Source organism: Schistocerca piceifrons, chromosome X, assembly GCF_021461385.2.
Source record: "Schistocerca piceifrons isolate TAMUIC-IGC-003096 chromosome X, iqSchPice1.1, whole genome shotgun sequence".
Classification (NCBI taxonomy): domain Eukaryota; kingdom Metazoa; phylum Arthropoda; class Insecta; order Orthoptera; family Acrididae; genus Schistocerca; species Schistocerca piceifrons.
Window position 1 is genome coordinate 103,770,641 of NC_060149.1, and position 23,576 is coordinate 103,794,216.

General features: G+C 38.1%; 1 protein-coding gene across 1 annotated transcript in view; it reads right to left on the bottom strand.

Annotated features, from left to right (window-relative positions):
• LOC124722200 (inhibin beta chain-like) overlaps positions 1-23,576 on the bottom strand; it is a 134,862-nt gene that overhangs the window by 58,641 nt on the left and 52,645 nt on the right. The gene's annotated exons all lie outside the window — the stretch shown is intronic.

The following is a 23,576-nucleotide window of genomic DNA, read 5'->3' on the forward strand; positions in this document are numbered from 1 at the left end:
CCTTACGTCCATCCTGTATCCGTTTACAATATAGGGATGCTTTGATCCCTGACTAGTTGGACCTCGCCACTGACGTTTCTGGCCTGGCAAGTTAAAGGTCATCGCTTCTACCTCCAACAGGTCCCGACTGGTGAAGGCTACCCCTGCTTCCTGGTCTCTGCATGTTCAAGGTCACTGCCGTTTTTCCTTAAGATGTAGCTTACAATAACTTCCTCGCCACGACAGTCTACAAGTTGACTATCCTGGTCCTCAGTATGCAGCTCCAGATAGTCCAAAGCCTGAATTGTTACTGGGAGGTAAAAAGCATTGGTTGGGGCCTCAATGATCTTATACCCTGTTCCCTCTGATGGGTAGAATTCAAAAATTTTACATATCAATCTTTTGTTGAGATAAGAGTTTGTTGCTATGTTACACTCGACATGGATTGTACTGACAGGAAGTATATCGACTGACTGGTTGGAACCGTAGAATTTATTAGGATCCTTCTACAAAACCTGTCCTTTTGTAAAACCTGGTACCCATCCTATTGATCCTTTCTGGTTGAATTCAGTTGTTGCACTCATTACCTTTATATCAGATTTAAGTATATTGATGTTTCCACACAGCGCAATACCTTTTCTAGACCATTTTAAAACTTCGTTTAAATCATCAATATCATATGCACCAGGTTCTGTTTCCACAATTTCTTCTCCACCATTACTTTCCAGATGAAGTTTACTGCCAACTATTGTGGCCGAGTGGTTCTAGGCGCTTCAGTCCGGAACCGCGCTGCTGCTACGGTCGCAGGTTCGAATCCTGCCTTGGTCATGGATGTGTGTGATGCCCTTATGTTAGTTACGTTTAAGTAGTTCTAAGTCTAGCAGACTGATGACCTCAGAAGATAAGTCCCATAGTGCTCAGAGCCATTTCAACCAATCTTCCCCGACGACGATGTCAACTTTCAGCGCTGTAATTGTCCGTGTCTTGGAACCAGAACCGTGCTACAGTGTTTTGAGGAGCATTATAGTGAACTCAACATTGATCTCACGGCGACCGAATTCGCCTGGTGTGAATTCTATGGAACCCATATGAGTCGCAAACGGGCGCCATTACCGCGTACGTAAATCAGCGGCCCGTTACTTACGCGAATTAATGACCTGTGCGTAGAGGTTTGATGCCATATACCTCCAGAAACTTACTCACAAACTGTCGGATCCCTGATATGCAGAATCAGTGAACTATGTCGTTCCAAAGACGGACAACCAAGCTATTAAGCAGGTGGTCATAAAGTTTTGGCTCATCAGTGTACGAGTAGTAAAATTCATGAAAATGTTTAAGTTATCTAGTTTACCTGGGATTAAAAGAAAGTCTACTTCACTTACAAAAAATGCTAACTTTATCTTACTAGTTAGTAGTTACTTTTTCGTACTGTTAATATATCCCACATATTTTGCGTAATATTCTTCATTTTTTGGTGAAGTCGACAATGTAATGGTAGTGAACTGGTTTTCACAAATGTTCTCTATCGTCTCTGTAATTATCTGGATGCCGTGATACAACTTAATAACTGGTGCAGTGTTTGTTACAATATAGGATGCTCTTAGCAGACACCTTAAATTATGCAGCCAAGATGGGTATCAGTTGTATTAACCCATTGTACTGCCATCCAACATACAGCAAGAATTTGAGTATCCTACCACTAAGAAACTCATTAGTCACTTTTTCTACAGGCTATCTACACTAAAAAGCCAAAGAAACTGGTACACCTGCCTAAGATCGTGTAGTGTCCCCACGAGCACGCAGAAGCGCCGCAGCACGACGTGGCACGGACTCAACTAATTTCTGAAGTTGTGCTGGAGGGAACTGACACCATGAATACCGTATGGTTGTCCATAAATCTGTAAGAGTACGAGGGGGTGGAGATCTCATGCGAACAGCGCGTTGCAAGGCATCCCAGACAAGCTCAATCATGTTCATGTCTGGGGAGTTTGGCGGCCAGCGAAAGTGTTTGAACTCAGAAGAGTTTTGCTGGAGCAACTCTGTAGCAATTCTGTGGAGTGTCGCATTGTCCTGTTGAAATTGCCCAAGTCCGTCGGAATGCACAATAGACATGAATGGACGTACGTGATCAGAGAAGATGCTTACATTCATTTCACATGTCAGAGTCTTATCTAAACGTATCAGGGGTCCCATATCACTCCAACTGCACACGCCCCACACCCTTACAGAGCCTCCGCCAGCTTGAACAGTCCCCTGCTGACATGCAGGGTGCATGGATTCATGAGATTGTCTGCATATCCGTACACGTCCATCCACTATACGCAATTTGAAACGAGACTCGTCCGACCAGGCAACATGTTTCCAATCATCAACAGTCAAACGTCGAGCGGTCTTGTGCGACACGTCTGTGACGCCGATAACGCCAAACAACACCTATTCCTATGCAAAATATAAAGCGTAAAACCTCTCCACAACCTCTTACTTGATTGAAATTAGATCTATTATTTATTTGTATTTTGGAATTTCGTGAGATGTTTTCATTCTAAAAAAAGAATGAATGCAAATTCCTTGGCGTAACAATCCAAAGCAACCGGAAATGGGACACACATATTGACTCCCTAGCAACTAAGTTGTCAAAAAATATATTTGCAATCAGTACTATTAGCAAGTTCTGTAAAAACACTGTAGTCCTAAAGACTGCATACCATGCTTTTTTCTCCTCTCACTTGAACTACAGTACTGAAATTTGGGGGCAACAGCCAAAGCTAATCTAGATAAGCTACTCATTCTTCAAAAAAGAGGTGTGAGAATGATCTGTGGACCAAAATATAGGGAATCTTGTCACAACTTGTTTCCAAAAACAGAGGTGTTAACTGTTATAAACACATGCATTCTAAAAGCCATATTGCTTGTGTAAAGACTGCACCCAAACACTTATTCAGATTTCCACCAGTACAATACTAGAAATAAAGGAAGATTTTACATTGGCAACCACACAACAGCACTTTACGAAAAGGGGCCTCAGTACTCAGGTATGAAATTAGCTAATGCACTCCCTAGTGCAGTCATGGCTCTTCCTACAATTAAACTGAAACATCAGCTTAAGAAATTTTTAGTAAAACACCCTTTCTACACATTAGAAGAGTACCATACTTATATGAAGAACAACAAATGCTTTATGAAATTATGTGAATAGAAATCAGTAAACATCTACACTCCTGGAAATGGAAAAAAGAACACATTGACACCGGTGTGTCAGACCCACCATACTTGCTCCGGACACTGCGAGAGGGCTGTACAAGCAATGATCACACGCACGGCACAGCGGACACACCAGGAACCGCGGTGTTGGCCGTCGAATGGCGCTAGCTGCGCAGCATTTGTGCACCGCCGCCGTCAGTGTCAGCCATTTTGCCGTGGCATACGGAGCTCCATCGCAGTCTTTAACAATGGTAGCATGCCGCGACAGCGTGGACGTGAACCGTATGTGCAGTTGACGGACTTTGAGCGAGGGCGTATAGTGGGCATGCGGGAGGCCGGGTGGACGTACCGCCGAATTGCTCAACACGTGGGGCGTGAGGTCTCCACAGTACATCGATGTTGTCGCCAGTGGTCGGCGGAAGGTGCACGTGCCCGTCGACCTGGGACCGGACCGCAGCGACGCACGGATGCACGCCAAGACCGTAGGATCCTACGCAGTGCCGTAGGGGACCGCACCGCCACTTCCCAGCAAATTAGGGACACTGTTGCTCCTGGGGTATCGGCGAGGACCATTCGCAACCGTCTCCATGAAGCTGGGCTACGGTCCCGCACACCGTTAGGCCGTCTTCCGCTCACGCCCCAACATCGTGCAGCCCGCCTCCAGTGGTGTCGCGACAGGCGTGAATGGAGGGACGTGTTTGGCGCCGTGCAGGTGAGCGCCACAATCAGGACTGCATACGACCGAGGCACACAGGGCCAACACCCGGCATCATGGTGTGGGGAACGATCTCCTACACTGGCCGTACACCACTGGTGATCGTCGAGGGGACACTGAATAGTGCACGGTACATCCAAACCGTCATCGAACCCATCGTTCTACCATTCCTAGACCGGCAAGGGAACTTGCTGTTCCAACAGGACAATGCACGTCCGCATGTATCCCGTGCCACCCAACGTGCTCTAGAAGGTGTGAGTCAACTACCCTGGCCAGGAAGATCTCCGGATCTGTCCCCCATTGAGCATGTTTGGGACTGGATGAAGCGTCGTCTCACGCGGTCTGCACGTCCAGTACGAACGCTGGTCCAACTGAGGCGCCAGGTGGAAATGGCATGGCAAGCCGTTCCACAGGACTACATCCAGCATCTCTACGATCGTCTCCATGGAAGAATAGCAGCCTGCATTGCTGCGAAAGGTGGATATACACTGTACTAGTGCCGACATTGTGCATGCTCTGTTGCCTGTGTCTATGTGCCTGTGGTTCTGTCAGTGTGATCATGTGATGTATCTGACCCCAGGAATGTGTCAATAAAGTTTCCCCTTCCTGGGACAATGAATTCACGGTGTTCTTATTTCAATTTCCAGGAGTGTATTTGTAATTTTGTTGTAAATTAATGATGTATTTAGAAGAATGTGTCTTGTGTATTGTTCAAATAACTTTAATCATTACTGTTTCTTTGTACATATGCAGTGTACCATCCGATGTTGAATAAAGCTATTATTATTATTATTATTATTAACTTGAAAAAGAAACGTGTCAGCAAGTTGAATCTTTGGCGCAACAGGTGCTGCATCACTCTTCTTTTTCCAGCGTGAGATTACTGGAGCCGGTTCGGCGAAAAATATATTTGCAACAAACTAAAGTCAGCATACGTTTCTTCCTTTTTGTATCTCGTTATGGCTACAGACAATGTTGATTCAGTAAGTAACCTGCACAATTTATTAATATAGCTGTAACTTATTTTTCGTTTGTCATAACTAGCCTGTCTCATTTCTTGCAGATTGAGTACTCGATAAATGAGTACCTCAAAATCATTGAGAAATGTTTCAGAGAATGCACCCATAGCTCGAGAGCAACTGAGGTGATCCACAAGGAGGTAATTGTTGTTAGCATAAATAGAGACCTGTTTCTGCGCAACAAAGCCTTCTTTTTCGCCGGCCGAAGTGGCCGCGCGGTTCTGGCGCTGCAGTCTGGAACCGCGAGACCGCTACGGTCGCAGGTTCGAATCCTGCCTCGGGCATGGATGTGTGTGATGTCCTTAGGTTAGTTAGGTTTAACTAGTTCTAAGTTCTAGGGCACTAATGACCTCAGCAGTTGAGTCCCATAGTGCTCAGAGCCATTTTGAACCTTCTTTTTCGGTGCCCCCAAATGACGTCAACCACTTAATAGGTCACATTTGAACTGCTGTCCTAGAAATATGTAATGGAGGGCTGCTTTAATGTTCACAGTATCTGTCAACCGTCGGTTTAATTTTTGCTCTTTGACATTCTGCAATGCGCCTCTTAAAGCTAATTGTGCGCAACATACTCTGAATGCTTAGCCTTCTCGTTTCCATCAAGGTAAATAGGCAAATACAATTAGACATGTTTTGTAATAAAACAAAGAGTTCGACAAACAGATTCGCGATTAATAATCAGAAGTTATAACATTCATCCCAGATTTACTCTATTTCACTAAAAATTCTTCTCAAATGGGCAATAGAATTCATAACCTCGTGTAATAGAAGTTAAAGGTAAAAGCCTGCGTAATTCAGTATTTACGAGTAACGCCGAAAACTGAACCACAAATCATTTAACAGCCCAATTGTACCGTAGTACCATACATATTATTTCGGTATAGTTAAGGCTGTTAACTGTGAACCTTTTGCTTATAAATTAATAAGGGTAAAAATCTATCGCCTTCGTCTCTATTAACTAGTTTTCGGGAGTCGGAATGTCCTTTGTTAAGTTACTTGCTCCACCTCTCATTTGCACTGGGAGATCACATAGACATGAAACAAGACTGGGAGAATTTACCTCTGTGAAACTTTTGGAAATTACATTAGACAATAAACTATGACAGAGATGACGTATAGACAGTATTTATTATGAATTAAGCATTGTAATATTTATTATGAATGAGTTCACGTAGTTTTCCAATAAACAACTTTTGTGGAATTATACCATGGTCGTTTTGACCATAACTGCGTTACAGAGAAACTTCCACAGCAACAATAAAAAAAGATTTTTTGTATTAAGAATCATTAAGACCATTTTGAATTAAAGAAAAAAAAAAACTCATACAGAATCACTTTCCAAAGTCTACAACTATTGAAATTTCAATATATGTACATATACACAAAATAGCTTCATTAATGAAGTATAGTACATTATTCTACTAGAAAAAAAATCCTGATGTCAATAATTGGCATCTGCCTTTACTTCTCACGTTGAGTGAATTACTCACACTATGCAGCTAAGAACTATATGAAATTGGCTGAGAGTTATTGAAAAAGTTGCTGAATGCTGGTATCAGGAGTTCACCTAGTAAAATTTTTGCCAAAGAGTCTACAGTATGAGGCAACAAGTCTCCAAAAAGTCTTAAAAATTATGTAATCCAACAGGAGTTTTACAGCATAGGTTAGATGAACTAAGTAATATTTTTAATGCTCTACAGGTATCTACTACATTCACCTGTGTGTTTCAATAACATAATGACCTGAATCTGAAACTGCAAATAAATGTAATATGATATACTGCTATGTGCGTTTTGTATGTATGTGTTGAGGACATTTCTGTGGAAGAGTGTCTAGCTATCAGTAACTTTAAGACCTGAATAGAATATTTCAAATTATTATATCTAACAATTTATTTTAAACTGTAATTTGTGGTATAAATCTTAACTCATTAAAGTAAGCTGACATAACACGTACTGCAACTACACGCTCTATTTATATTATATCAAAATCAAATCAGATGGAAACCATTTAGAGATAAGTTTAGATAATAGAGAAAAATATTTAGTTTGATGACAGAAATAAGTATTAAAACCTTGAAATTAAACGATCTTCATGTTCTTAAATGAAAATTCATCTGTGGAAGAGAAATAAGGTGTTCATGAATGACAGAAATATTTTTAAAGTTTAGTGTTATAACAGCACTGAGTGCATTAGATATGGATCACTGGCTCATTAGAAAAAGTACACAGAAGGAAATCTACCTTAGATTTGGTGGGGGAGCTGTTACAGGATTCTGATACAGTGATTTAGGAAAATCAAGAAAACACCAATCAGGCAAGACAGAGTGGAATTGTAGCTACCATTGGCATCAAATGTAAGTTTTAAACATTGCACCATGTCCCTTGTTCCTGTGACGACTAGATACATTAGGTTTGTGTAGAGCAAACAGGTGTTGAGAAATAGATTTCTGTGATGGTAAATGCAACAGCTGTTGTACTAAAGCTTAATGATAAATATGTTGGTGTATTTTCAGAGACTTTTGCTCTGGAACTGATCCATTATACTCTTGCTGTAATAATTTTGGATAAACAATATCTAATGTACCAGTGCAGAAAATCTTCCTGCCTGAACTTTGAAATGTACTAATGCAGTTTGTATCACTGTGTGAATTTTGAAATGTGCCATTGTAGCAGGACATTGATTTTCTATGTCATGATTTCAGACTTAAGCAACTTTGCATCCCAAATTTTCCCTTACTAAATTTTTAACCCTGTATTATTTTAATTGTGACCTTTCCTCCAATCAAAGAAAATATTTTCAAACATTTGAAGACCTACCATATCAAATGTATAATTTCATTTTCTCTTACTAACTGACCAACTTCAGTTGCTAATTTTTATATAACTGTCAAGATTATAGTCCAAAATACTGTTTGGAACAGTTGTCATTCAGCAAACATCATTCATTTGTAGACTTGATATGGGAAGTAGTGTCAGTTATTGCTTCTCACTTTTTAAGTTAGTGTGTAAGAAGCACCAGAGAAATTTGGGAAGGATGAAGTTAAACTGAGTTTTCAAAGGAATTAACATATGGGTGGTGGAAATGACCACTTTTTCATCATTTTACAAAGTGTGTAAAGTTTGGCAGTGGAAAGTCTTTCAGTTCCGTTTCTGACCATTAAATATATGATCTAAAGCATCACAAGGCATCACCAATGCTACTGCAATCAAGCTAAAATCTGGAAATGAGGAATACTGTTTGCCACTAGCTTTGTTGAGTTAATTTTCGTGCATGGAAGGTCAACTGCCTGATGCAGGGGTTGGTTATAATTTAACTTTTGCTACTTAACAGGGCCCTCATGAAAAATGAGTGAATGTAGGGCATTTAAACTTCATAGATGCATTTGTAAGAAAATGTGGAACAGAAACAACAAATAAACTACTAAACAAAACACACTTTAATTTCCACATTAATTGCGTAACATGTTTATATTCCAGGTTACAAATATTGCCCAATGTGACAAAAACCTTCGTCCATGACAGCTTGGAAATTTGTATGAATACCATTTCACAACTGTTCAAAGCACTTGCCAGCCATGGCAGTTGTAACTTCTTCAAGAATTTGTGGTTCAATTGGCCATTAGCCTCTCACAGGAGAAATTCCCAAACCACTAGTTGACTTGAACTTTTGAATCATGTTTTCTTAAATCGGATGCAGAGAGAGGACCTTTCCATTTTTCTTTAATGTTTTGCTACCTGTGAAGAGCTGTAACCCTATTGCTGTTGTTTTGATAATACAGCTTTACGAGCAAAGCTCAGCTCACCCTGTCCAGTCTCATGCTGACTGTCTACAGCTGTAATGTACACTGATGCTTATGTTTCAAACCTATGTTGCCATATCAGTTCTGGTGCCTAATACCAAGTCATGACACTAACACTACTAACAATGCAAATTCTGCAGGGCACAGAGTGAACACCATTTCTACAAAGCTATGTACTCATACAGAAATAGTTCCCATCTGCACTGGCTCAAGCAACAAAATTGTAATTATAATCACCCTGTAGTTCTCTTTGGGAGTGTGAGATGGGACAAAAAACGGAATGCAAGAGTTTTGAATTTATCAAAGTGAGTAAAGATGTTGATTTATATGACCTGAACATAGTATTTACAGTGATGTTAATAATGGTGACAATTCAATATAATCTTCTCAATTTTTCCTACGGAAATTTTATTTTAGGTATATAGTTGATAAAATTTCTGAATATATATGTTCCATAGAAATTTAATTTCTTTACTTATTTGATCACAACTTGTTTCAAAAGTGAAACCTCATGTGAAATGTGATCTGACGTAAGTAGCAGTAATATGATGACAGTCTGTGCCTGGCTTCAACAAGCTTTGATGCTAGGTAATGGGTCTTCAGCCTTGAAACTAGTGGTGACCAAATAAACAGTGATATTGTTTAGTTGTGTAAGGGTTGTTTCCAGGAATAGTGATAATATTAATTAATATATTCAAATCCAGAATATCACATGCCTGTGAATCAGTTCCTTTATTCTCTCAGTTATGATCAGTAGCTATTCATTCTTCAACTGTAGTGTATATGGTTACTGATTTCTTTCTCTGGTGCAATTTTATTTCTCATTACTGTCTTAATAGCTTCAGAGCTGTCTAAGTATCCATTTCCTCCCAATTTGAATAACATGTGTGCCGTATACCTTCATAAAACTTTTATATTTTGTTTCATATGATTTTTCTTTCGTTTCTCCATCATTCAAATACTTCCCTTAAGCAGCTTTGCTTAGAACTGCATAATGGTATTTCTTTTTAACGTGATCAGATATTCAAGGTATATAAATCCAGCAACAACAGTGTGGTGTGTTCATCTTAGAAAGAAGTATCAGTATAAGAAATAAAATAGTTTAAGCTAAGGAAAAAATAGGGTGCCCAGAGTACAATAGAAATAGAGAGAAAGAGTAGAGTAAATATAAGAAAGATAAAACAACAAACAATGATAAAATAAAAATAGAAAATAATAATTATACAACATCAGATATATGGGGAAGAAAGAGAAGAATGTCTGTCAAAGGAAGGAAGACCTAAATAACTTATGAAAACCAAGACTGTGAGAATATAATTTGTTTCAGAGAGATTTCTCTGTCCATTCAGTTCTAAGCATATGAAGTTGCACAGACAACTGCAAATGCCAGGTTTGTCTGAAACAACAACTTGAATGATAATTAATGTGCTGAACAGTATTAATAGCAATCAGGTTCAATAAATTTAACCCAGAATATCACCTACATGTTCAGATTAACACAATGAACAGATGAGTAATATTCATACCAATATGTAATACTAACCATTTATTGCAGTAAGCCTGGTCTATGAAATAACTGCTTTCATAGATAGTTCTACATTTAGTGGAATATGTTGTGGTAAGACAAGTGCATAGGTGGCAAGAGGATTTGTTTGGTACCATCAAATGAGGTGAAGATGGTCAATTTTGGACTTTAAACATAAATATTTCCAAAACCAATAAAACCTGATTATCTGTTATGGGATAATTGCGAATTGTTTAGGATTCTGGGATGACTTCAATTGTTCTGAAACTTTATAAAGAACTGAAAAATAAATTTGGTTTTCCAATTAAATGTAATACTAATTTCAGAGTAACATAAACAAACAGTGTAAGGACCAAAAAAATGTGATCAACAATTTGCTTTATGAAATTTCAGAGAAACATGCCCTAAAACATGCTCACAGTACATTGAACCCTGACTGTCAACTTCAAAAGGAAAAATCTCTCATCTTCTAAGTATTTGGTTCGGGAAATTTTAAACAAAATCTGAAACTTTTTTAAAATTTTTTCATTCAGCTTCATCTGAGCAGTCAGCTTCACCGCCATTTGATGGTAACATGTAATAATAAACATTCAGGCTGTATTATACAGTGTGTCAAAGATATGAGTGGATATGGCACTGTACATTGTTAAAGGAACCAGGTCAACTGGCAGATACTCTTTGGTGGAGAGTATGGTGGATCTACAAACATATATTTCAATTCCAAGAGCAATAAATATGATTCTTGTGAATGAATAGTTTGTCAGATCTATGCTTTACGTTATCTTTACGGTTAAAGGCTGTAATCTGTATAGATCTTCGTATGACGTTAACAGAGTGTGAGATAATTTCATGATTACAGAGCTGTACATTTTCTCTCTCCTGTGTTTCTTGCTTAAAAACCATTCCCTTTTTGCAATGAACAGCATGTATCATAACTATGACACTAGGGTAAAAAATGATCTACATCTTGAGCAAAAGAATCTAAGTATGGTGCAAAAAGGAGTACGCTACTATTGCATAAAAATATTTAATGCTCTCCCTCAGGCAATAAAAATGTCAGTTACTGATCCACTTACTTTTAAAGATCAACTTAAACAGTATCTTCTTAGTAAAACCATTTACTCACTGGATGAATTTATGTATGAGAATATGTGAATTGATTTTGATCTATTGTAGGTCCGTTCAATGTAATTTGTAACTTTTTACAAAAAACAATTCTTGTAAACATTTTTTATATGTAATATATTATTCATTGTACAACCTATTATTATAAACAAATGTCTCAAATCTATGTAAATGACACATTCTACACCAAAGCGATTTATCGCTAATGGGTCTACAGAACACGAATGTAATAAATAAATTAATTAATTAATAAATATGTAGCACTGGGTGTAGAGGAAGATTTCATTATTGTTATAATTCAATTTTTTTCACATCTGGTCTTCATCTGTTTCATCTCTCACTCTCTGATAGTTACTATGAAATAATCTCATCACACTGATCTGTTGTGAAATGTTTCTTCAGATTTCTAGTTACTACTAAACAATCTGACTAAAAGAATAGGTACCAAGCAATTGATAAAGCATCATTCAAACATTTACAAGTTGATAGGTGACAAAATTTGTTTATTAAATGTGTGATAGCTATATATGTGACTGATAGTTGACTTTTGTGTTCAGTTTTCTGTACACAGGGTGAATCACCTAAACCTTTCACCACAGATATTGCAGAAATGGAATGTGCTTCTGACGTGTGCTTTTCAGATAATGGATAGGCAGTCAGGAGCTCATCTTTTTAGCCAATCAACAGATTGTAATAATGATTAGGAAGTATATTTTTTGCACAGACATACACTGTTTTAAATGGAATATTGCCGATTGACATTAAAAAACAAAAAGTAAGGTAAATTAGAATGTCAGTGGTGTTCATTGCAGAATTCTAATGTGAGTCATTTATGAGATATCACATATTGAAAAGCTCCCATATTGACAATTGCACAATATTTGTATACTACAGAACAACAGAATTGGACACACCAGTTATGTGGATTCTGACCAGTAATGAGACAACTGACCATTGCAGGTTGTGTTCAAAATGACCATCGACAGTGGCAACACATGCTTGCAGTCTGTTATGGACTGACATCCGCACATGTGCATCAGGCTGCAGTAATGCATCACTGCATATCACTGAGTGTAGTTGGTTGGTCCTTGCAGACAACTTCTTCAGCTTTCTCCACAGACAAAAATCTACAGCTGTCAAATCTTGGAAATGGGCTGGCCAATGTGCAGCTTCTCTGTGTCCAATCCACTGATTTGGAAACAACTCATGAAGACATGATGTAGTAGTTTGTGCACTATGGGCCAAACAGTCATCATGTTGGTACCAAAGGTTTATTCTAGTCTGCAGAGGAACATCTTCTAGCATCTGTGGAAGATGGTCTGTTACGAGTCTGCGTTACTTATGCATGTTCAGTGTTATATCTATGAAAAATGGGCCTATGACATGATGGGACACTGTCCCACACAATACATGTTTAGACTGAGAAAGCCAACAGGGATTGTCAATAGACTAATAGTGCCTGTTTGAGCAGTTTACCTAGCCACGATTAATAAATCTGTCTTCACCAGTAAACAAGATACATGATACATCCTGAGTAGCCCATCTCAATGGCCATGTACAGAAGTTAACATGATTCCCATAACTGTTTCCATTCAGCTGTTCATGGAGAGAGATGTATTACGGTCGGAACCCGTGCTGATGGAGAATGCTTAGGACACATGCGTCACTCATCCCTCTTCCTCATGTGATTGTGCAGGTGCTGACATGTGGATCAACTGCTATAGGAGGAAGAACATTAATTTTCCCTTCTTCTGTTATCACTTGTTATGTTGTCTAGATATTACACTACCCCTTTCAAGTGACTGGTTGAAGAGATTGACAAATAATTGCAAAGATCATTGATATCAGTTGGGATATCTTCCCACACACAACGTACAAGAATGAACTGCCTTCTTCCTACACTCTCCATACATTGTGAGCCTGTCAGCTTTTTCTGCATTGGTAAATCCTATTGTCCACTCATGACCGAGCGAGGTGGCGCAGTGGTTAGCACACTGGACTCTCATTCGGGAGGACGACGGTTCAATCCCGTCTCCAGCCATCCTGATTTAGGTTTTCCGTGATTTCCCTAAATCGTTTCACGCACATGCCGAGATGGTTCCTTAGAAAGGGCATGGCCGAATTCCTTCCCCATCCTTCCCTAACCCGAGCTTGCGCTCCGTCTCTAATGACCTCGTTGTCGACGGGACGTTAAACACTAACCTCCTCCTCCTCCTCCACTCATGACCTACTGCTTGGACTGTCATACTAACTGACTAGCAGATCACAGTGCACTGAAGGGACACACAACCACAATGTCAGCAAACATAACAACATTGTACCTATCAACTCTGCAGGTAGAATGGCACAAACTAGTGTTGCTGCTGAAACTTTTCAAAATACAGCAACTTGTACATGTCTTGCACTATAATCCAGCAATAAACAATACTGACATTCTAGGTTACCCTACTTTTAGGTAGTTAATGTCAATACACATTGTTCCACTTCAAAAAGTGTTTTTTGCACAAAACATACACTTTCTAAGTATTATTACACTCTGTTTATCAGCTAACAATATGAGCCCCTGATTACCAATCCATTCTGTGAAAACCACACATCACTAGAATTTTCCATTTTTGCAACATCGGCAGTGCAAGTTTTAGGTGATTTGCCCTGTATTTTCCAACATATCTGAGGAGTGATTCATTTCATCATATTTACAAAACAGAGTTTGCAACCTATTTCTGTACTGTATGAAAGAGATGGTTACACTGTTTTTGAAATACATCTTGTCAGTATTATGATATAACTAATTAACAAATATTTTGCAGGCACAGTGTGTTGGATACTGCATTGAAGATGGACTGCACCAACCAAAGAACACAGTGACCAACAAATTACAAGTGCCTCTGAAGAAATCTATGTGCCGTGTGTTATAATCTTAATTCATAATATTCCAGACAACCTTCTGTTCGCCTATGTTATTTGTGCAGCCACTCTAGGATGAAAGTGCACATATTCTGTGCTGACCTGTGTTTGTGAGAAAGAATGCTGTTATTGTAGTAAAGCTGGTTGAAATTTTCTTATGTTCTGTGTCTTGAATACTGTACTGAAAAGAAAATTCTATATTTGAGAAAATTTATGCTTACCAAATTATATGAGTCAAATAAAACGTACACTATCTCTATATATAAATAGTTCCTCTAGTTAGTGTCAAAGTCACTCTTTCAACTAACAAAATTCTGAAATATGTAATACTTATAAATAAATATTAATTAAAAGTCTGAACAAGTTGCTGAGTTCACATTTCAAAGCTGTTAATACTTTTCCAATTTTTCAGAAATGAAGAATCAGTTATCTTGTATTTGAAGTTGTGTAATTATCTGTTCAAATCAGAAACAAATACAATAAATGGTAAATATTATTAAAAGCAAATGAAAAAATAAATTATCAAGCTAAACTACTGTTGACCAAATTTTTGCAACTTTAACTGCACCTGGTCTTGGAGGCAGAAGCTCTTCTTCTGCACAAGATGCAAACAGTTACACTCCAGTAGGTGCTTTAGGGTATGTACTTCTCCACAGTCACAGCTGGTGGTATTCACAGGGAAGTGCCATTTCTGAAACTTACTCTTGAATCTTCCAATGCCACATCTACATCTACATACGTTGTCCACAAGCCACCATATGCTGTGTGGTGGAGGGTACACAGTACCATTATTAGTCGCTTCCTTTCCTCTTCTAGTCGTATATAGAATGAGGGAAAAATGACTATCTGCATGCCTTCATATCAGCTATGATTTCTCGTATGTTGCCCTCATGGTCCTTGTGTGAAATGTATGTTGGTGGCAGCAGGATTAAACCTACTGGTAGAAAATCTAGCAGCCAGCCTCTGAATTGCTTCAGTACCTTCCTTTAATCTGACTTATGAATAGGTCATACCAGAGTCCTATATGAAGTCTCCTTTACAGGCGAACCACACTTTCCTAAAATTCTCCTGATAAACTGAAGTCAACCATTCACCTTGGCTCCACATTATATAATTCTATTCATGATCAGGTTGGAGGGTCTCCGAAGGGAGAGGCCAGTTAGAGCTGTTCTCAGGTCGAGAAATCCACAGTTCTTTCCTTTCTGTTGTTTTCAGGAATGAAGTGGTCTTGAGAACATTAATTCTGAACCTAAACTTTGGGGCTGCTGGAATGTGCTCATGTGATGGCTGATTTTCCTAATGAACTAGATTTTTTCTTTCCGCATTGGCAGTCACTTCAAAACAAATATCTGGCGTGACTATGCCTGCAAGCTGGTAGAATTTTGCAAGTGGCATGGGTTGCAAACAACCTATAATAAACCTACACATTTCATTTAGTGTCTTGTCAAATATGTCTGCATGGGTACAGTTGTAACAGACTGGGAATACATACCCTGCAGCACTGTAACATGCTGGTATTTTGGTATTGCCATTGTTCTCAGGGTTTGTGGTCAAGAGCTCCATATGCTGCTAGTAACCTTGTGAAGTATATTATTTCTGGCTTCCCTCTTCATTCTCATATTCTTGCACTGTTGTCTGTACATCAGAATATGACACAGAGTGATTCCCAGATATTTTAGATGGGGAATATTTACCAGTTGTATCCTTTTCCAAGTAATGTTAAATTTATGACATTTCTGATTGTGCTTAAGGCAAAATGCATTCAGTTGGGTTTTAGCTGGGTTTGGATAAATTTGGAAGCTTTGGTTAACTGTAATTATAAGTGGATCAAAGTGTACTTTATATATGGTTTATTACAACTGTTTGGAATTCTGGAGATAAATGTTAAGGAGGAAAAACAATTAGAACTAAAAATGCATTAGTAACATCTCAATTCTTTCAATTTTTTATGCTCTTGTTTTATTTCATTAATTTGAAATACACAGAGACCTATCCAACACAGTTCATTTAAATGGTAATAATTTCATTATTGATGACATATTTATGGCTGTATGATCCGTTCTACTGAACTGATTGAAAAGTTCATACAGGCAAGCAGAATACATGATTTTAAACCATAATAACTATGTTACTGGAAGTTGTTTAACACAGGAGAAGATACAAAATCAATACTGGTAATTAAAGCTGTTGCAATTGAGATTTTGTATCTATTTATGATCTGTCTGATTTGACAAATTTGGCAGGTGGTTAGGTATTTCTATTCCTGCGTGCTTTACATTTTTGTATAATTTTTTATTGTGTGATAAGATTGGTAAGTGACTTTTGTTTCTTTGCTATAAGTGTGGCGCTCAAGCTTTGTATATAAGTACTTTAAATGCTAGGCAGTGAAACAAAAAAGGTATCCTTGTATATACAAGCTTGAATGAGGATTTTCACATGCTTGAAAAATGGCCTACTCTGTTTATATTTCCTTTTAAATGACAGCATTCTCAGTGCTCACTTCTTTGATTTAAAAATTATTTGAGATTCAGTGCTATTTCCTCAGAAAATTACTTTATCTCTTTACTAAACTGCACTTTACAGAAGCATTAAAGTGTCTAAATTTGATGTATTTGTTAGTAGTTACAGTAAGACAGTTTGATAAGTTTCATCATGACATATCTGCAGGTAATTTCCAGCTATATATGTCACTGACATGCAGTCCTACAAATATGGTGTCTTCACTGAGCTATTGTTTTTCAATGATTATGTCCACATTGATAGTATGGACTGACATTTTGTCTGATGATGCTTATGTGACACTCACCATTCTGTCTCTAAATAGGAAACTGTAGAAGCTCTGCAATTCTGTGGGAAAGAACTGGAGATATCTGAGGAAATCTAATAGACCTTCTCCATGGAAACTGGTAGTTGTGACTGCTAGAATGTAGGGTCCAACTACTGCCACCCTTAAAGATTTAACAATAAACAATATTATCTGAGGCATTATAGTGGCTTTTGTTGTAAATATCATTTTATTTAGTCAGTTTATTAATTTCACAACAAGTGATGAATTAATTCTGGGACATAACAGGCACTACTTTCATGATACTTCTGCACTGAACAGCCAAAACATTATGACCACTGCCCACTGTAACATAGGACGCCACCTGATTGTGTTGGGGGTATGTGGTGTGGTAAAAAAACTAAGTAAGCAGATCAGACATGGACAGAGGAACACCCTGCTGAAGATATGGACTGCAAATGAGGAAATCTATTGAGATAAGTGACTTTGACAAAGGTTAGATTATTTTTATGCAGCACCTGTGAATGAGAATCTCAGAAACGGCAAAGCTGGTCAAATGTTCATGTGCTACTGTTGTGAGCACGTATGGAAAGAGGTAAAAGGACATTGAAACCACCAATAGGTGCTAAATGATTGGATGTCCACAACTCTTCAAAGAATGTGGGGTTTGGAGGCTTGTCTGATCTGCAAAATAGGATAGGTAGTGATTTGTGGCACCTCTGTCGAAAGAACACAGTGCTGGTGCAAGCAAAAGTGCTTTGTAGCACCACGTTCGTTGTACATATTTGAATATGAAGCTCCACCCTTATGTGTTCACATGTTGACTCAGCAACATCTTCAGTTATGATTACAGTGGACACAGGACCATCAGATTCAACCATCAATCAACGTAAATGTGTTGTTTTTTCAGGTGAATCAGATTTTTGCTACACTAGGTCACTGTTCATCTGCACAAATCCTATCATGAAGGTGGCTGCTTGTTCAAAATATGCAGAATGCCATGGATTCAGGCTAGTAGGAGTAGTATTATGCCATGGCAGATATTCTCCTGTACTTGTATGTTACATGTTGTAGTAATCAAAGACACATTGACAGCTGCAAACCTCCTGCATCCCTTCATGCTTGGTGTCTTCCTGACAGCAATGTCATCTTTCAGCACCATGTCTCTGAACCAGAACCACACTACAGTGGTTTAAGGAGCATCATAGCAAACTTATGATGATGTCTCTGTGAGGAAATTTGCCTGATGTACATCCTATGGAACCCATCAGCGTTGCTATAGGGCACTGTCACCACATTTGCAAATCAGCGTCCCATTATTTACACAAATTACAGGATCTGTGTGAAGACATATCACTCCACATACCTCCACAAACCTACCTGTTGGATCCATGATACACAGAATAAGTGATGTATTTCATTCTAAAGATGGACAAAGAAGCTATTAAGCAGGATGTTACAATTTTTTTACTCATAAGTAGAAACTTTACCTGCATTTAGAAACCTGCCACGCCTTCCACCCTAAAAATCCATCCCATATAGTCAGGCTAGTTGTAAACAGTGCCCCTGCAGTAATGAGCAGTCACATACCCAGTATACTGAGAACTGTTTCCCAAATATTTGGAACAATAAGGAGTTTTTGGGTATTATCCACAAGTGGTTCAGTCACTACTTGAGTGGTAAAAGATAGTTTATAAAACCATAAACTCTTATAAAGCAACATTCTAGAGATCAGATACACTTAGTACAATAAATAACTCCCAAATGGTTTGCAGCTAGTGATAATCATTTGAAATGCTTTAAACTGCATAATGAATATGCCTAAGTCTGGATGCTTGTGCTCTATTAAATGTGAGTGTATATCAAGAAATATGTATTCAGCATCAATAGTAGACTAGTTTTTTTTAAATCCATGTTGGGAGGATTCAGTAATGGTGTTCATGTTTAGGAAGTTTTCTAGTCTAATACTATATTCTGGAAAAGACAGATGATATTACAATTGACAAGTAAACTTCTTTTTTCTAATAGTGGTAGAATTTTCACTATTTTTAAATCCTTGGAACATAGTCTATCCTCAGTTGATGCATTTATCATATCAGAGAGGGGGTTATTGGTGTACTGTGAACACTTTTTTTTTTACTCAAATTGACGCTTATTTTTGCAGAGTACTTATAGTGTCACCTGTTTCACACACCTTTAATCTCTCATTATCAATAGAATATTATGCACTTTCTTATTGTAATGAGCGGTGGAAATAGTGAGATTTACACCCATATTTAAATTAAGTTTCTTCCTTAGATGTTAAAAGAGAAGAAATACAATTATTGACAACTTCACTAATTGTGGAGGAATTTACATTGGCAGTAACTAATTCAAAACAAAGGATTTTGTGATAGTATGGTATTTTGTTCAAATGAAATATGGAAACCATGTCTGCATTGTCCTGTCACACTAATGTGACCTGTCCAAAATCTGAATAAGCACCTTTTGCAGTGCAGTCCACTGTTGCGATGTGGAGGAAGAGAGTCACGGAATTTATTGAAGGTATTGACAGAGATGTGGAGCCATGCCAATTCCAGTGCCATGGTCAGCTACACTTGGTTTCTCAGTTGAGGAGTCATGGCACGAACTGCCTGATCAAGTTGCTAGCACAGATTCTTGACTGGGTTTAAATCCAGGGAGTTTGGTGGCAGGGGAGTGTGGTAAGCTCATCTTGGTGCTCTTCAAACCATGAATGTACACTGTAAGGTGTGTGACACATGGCATTGTCCTGCAGGTAGATGCTATCACACCGAGGAAAAGAAATCTGCATTTTGTTGTGGATATGATTCCCAAGGATAGATGCATATTCATGTTGATCCATTGTTTCTTCCAGAATGACATGCTCATCCAGATCCAGAAAATGCTGCAGAAACATTCCCCTGATCATAATGCTCCCTCCTGTGGCCTGGACTCTTCTGATGATTGTTGCAAGTTTTCCTTTCGGATGTATCATGCCGTACATTCCAACAGCCATCCATCATCTGAAAAGGCCACCTGAGCCACTCAGTGGACATCCAGCTGTGGTATTGGTGTCAAATTCCAGCATTTGTTGCCAATGAACAGCAGTCAGCATCAGTGCATGAACCAGGCGAGGTTCATACACCACAACATTTGCTGAATGGTCATTGAGGAAACTAGGTGCTAGATGTTGAGGTCCATATGCAACAACATCTGCTGAACATTCATTGAGGGAGCACCATTGATAGCTCCTTGCTTCATGTGGGAGTTCACTTGCTTGACAGTTGCATGTCTATTCACCCATACACATCTCTGCAGCCGTCATTGACCCATATCATCTATAGCCTGTGGTGCAACACATTTTCCTAGGCATTGATTTTGGATAGGTCCACTTTAACCATGGTGGCAGGTAAACAGTTTATGAACTAAGCTGATTTGGAAATGCTTTCAACCTTGACCCAAAAACCAGTGCTCTGCTTCCACATAATGACAACTGTCTCACTGTTTTCTGCGTCCCCCAACTTGCTTTCCATACCCTTCACTGCTAGTGGTGCTACCTGCCTTCTGCAAATAATTACTGCACATTGAAGTTGAAAATAGGTAGTGGTCACACTAATGTGACTGTAACATGTATTTTCAAATGCTGTATAAACACAACAGCTCCTAAGTTGAAAATCGACTTATGTTGTGCAATGTAATAAAATTTTTTTAAATATTAATGCCATTCAGTGAGACATCAAAATTTTTTTCCTCGCCGCACTGTCTCTGCAATCAAAACTGAAGAGGACTATGAAATTCTGGATGACTGCTGACTCTTCACCACTGGATGACAGTATGGAAAGGGTATTGTGTCAGCACACTGCTCACAGTCATGTTGGATTTTAAAACAAGAACTTCTCATATCTCAAATGTTCAACTCAATGTAATTTGTTTCTCATATGACATATATTTCAACTTAAAGAAATTTATTTATTTGTAAGAAATCTGAACATCCTTGTACTAAATGAAAAACATTTCAGATAGTTATAAGTTTGAGAAGTCATATTACAATTTCTTACAGTGTGCCTGTTATATAAACCTTTGTAAATAATTAACATCATGAGGTCATACAACACCAGTAACACATTATTTAATTATAAACTGTGTTAGTATAATATGCCAGTTTTACACTGTACACTGTATGTAGAATGTTCTTAAAGATATGTTCTGCAATGTTTCTCACAACGTATTAACATCACAAATTTTTGTATTTCCTGGTTTCCTACTTTTCTGTATAATAATGTTACGATACAGCATAAACCCTGTTACTTACAAACTATTCCATAAAACATTTGTTTGTGTGTCCATCTTCTGCAGCAGCTGTTAACATTTGTTATTGTAGGTTATCTGTCTTGAGCTGACTGCAATCTAATTAGATTAGATTAGATTAATTATTCATTCCATAGACCCATGAAAGAGGTAATCCTCCTGGGTGTACAACATGTCTTAAGAGACAGTACACTTCCACATGAATACATCAAAGAAACAGTCAGGCTTCTAGGGCTACTAACAGAACAGAATTCTTTTCAGCTCAATAATAAATTCTATTTACCCAAGTGATGGATTACCAATGGGATCTCCAGTGTCTAGAACCATACCATGCATATTTCTGAACTATGCAGAACAGATTATATTTAACAAAATAGTGCCAAATAGGTACAACATCCTATACATAACCACAGGCCCCATTTACCAATACCGTATCCTCCCAGATCTGTCCCATAATCACTGTCTAGGCCATTCCTGTCTTTCCTCCCGACCACCCCCTTTCCACTTTTTTTTTTTTTAAAAAAATCCTCTCACATCTCTACCTACATACAAGAAATAGAAGACAGTTTCACTAAACTCTCTCTCTCTCTCTCTCTCTCTCTCTCTCTCTCTCTCTTACACACACACACACACACACACACACACACAGACAAATTATTTCATAGGTTGGCAACACTCAGAATGTGAACAAAAACAAAGGAAAAGGCATAAACACTGTGGCAGTGATGAATGAAAAACAGTTACGAAAGTCAATTGTAAACGGTGGAGTGCAGGAAATAATGCAAAATGCCACAAACTGCCAGGTGTAAATGTGAAATGAAGCCCATCAACACCAACCACTGCTAGCAAGAGGGGAAAGAGCAGATAATGTAAAGAAACATCGCAAGTAGCTTGCAGACAAACTTTATAGAGAAAACACTGTTTTTAACCTAAAACAATAAAAAAATGTACAAATGTGTGTATCCAATTTACAGAATACCACAGAAGATGCTTTGTAAATAAAAGCAAAATGCATCTGGTGTAACTCTTGTTAATTAGATTGCAGTCAGCTCAAGACAGATAACCTACAATAACAGATATTGCATAAAAATTTCCAAAACTCTCTGAGTCAGTAACATCCAGTTAATGAAACGACACAATGAATATTTCAAGCAGCCTAGAAGTCTTTCACCTTGACTCTAGTGTATGTGGACATGACCACCGACCTGGTGTAACAGGAAACATGATTCATGTAACAAGCAACATTCTTAAATTGATCTACAGATGAATCTTGATGATTTCACACCCACTGCAAACGTAATTGATGATGTCATAGGGTCAGTATAGGAGTATGTAAAAGTCATCTGTGGTTTGAATCACTTGCACCTGCAACAGTATTGTCTTGTTTCAGTTGATCAGCCACAGATTGCAACCTACACTGTTTTCATAGATGCTCGAAACAGAAGCATGCAAACAGCCAATGAGCCACAGTGTTTCTAAATTGTTTATTTGCAGGAAGAATTTTTCAGAGATGCTTTTGTGAGTAGATTTCACTATTCGCAGCTTTTAATGGTACTGGAGTGATTCTGGTTCCAAGTGTACTCACTTAAATATGTTGTTTATTGTGTAACATGCATGTAACAGCATTTCCATGAATTAATATAATCCTGAAATAATATGTGCTCTCATGCTTTGAGAAAACTGATATTTAGCCTGAGATAACTCAGTTCATTTGATTTTGTATCCAACAGTGTAGTTCAAGATCTACAAATATTAACAGCACTTCTTGAGCCATATGCAGAAATGCCATGTTTTAGAATAATTTTGGCTGAAAACTCATCCCACATTTCTTCCTCTCTGTTGTTATGTAAGTATTTTCTAGTTGTAAGTTTGTAAGTGTAATTACAGATGTTTCATGATGGGTTGTCATTTTTGTGCCACTGTATGTTACTGAATGTTTGTTTCTGGCAGTGCTCAGTTGTAGATAACTGACTCAGATGTTTCATATACATATGCAGTTCAAGTTCATTACATTAGTTCTTTGAACATCACATTATTCTGGCAGTGGATGGCCCAAAATTTTGACATGATGCATGAGCTGCTGTAATGGTACAATCATGACACTGCAGATCCAGGACTGCTTCTTCAACTTCTCAGTCACAGAAATATATATTACTGTAACACTAGGACCTTTTGAAAAGTTTACTTCTTTTTGAGGTTGAATTACTTGCT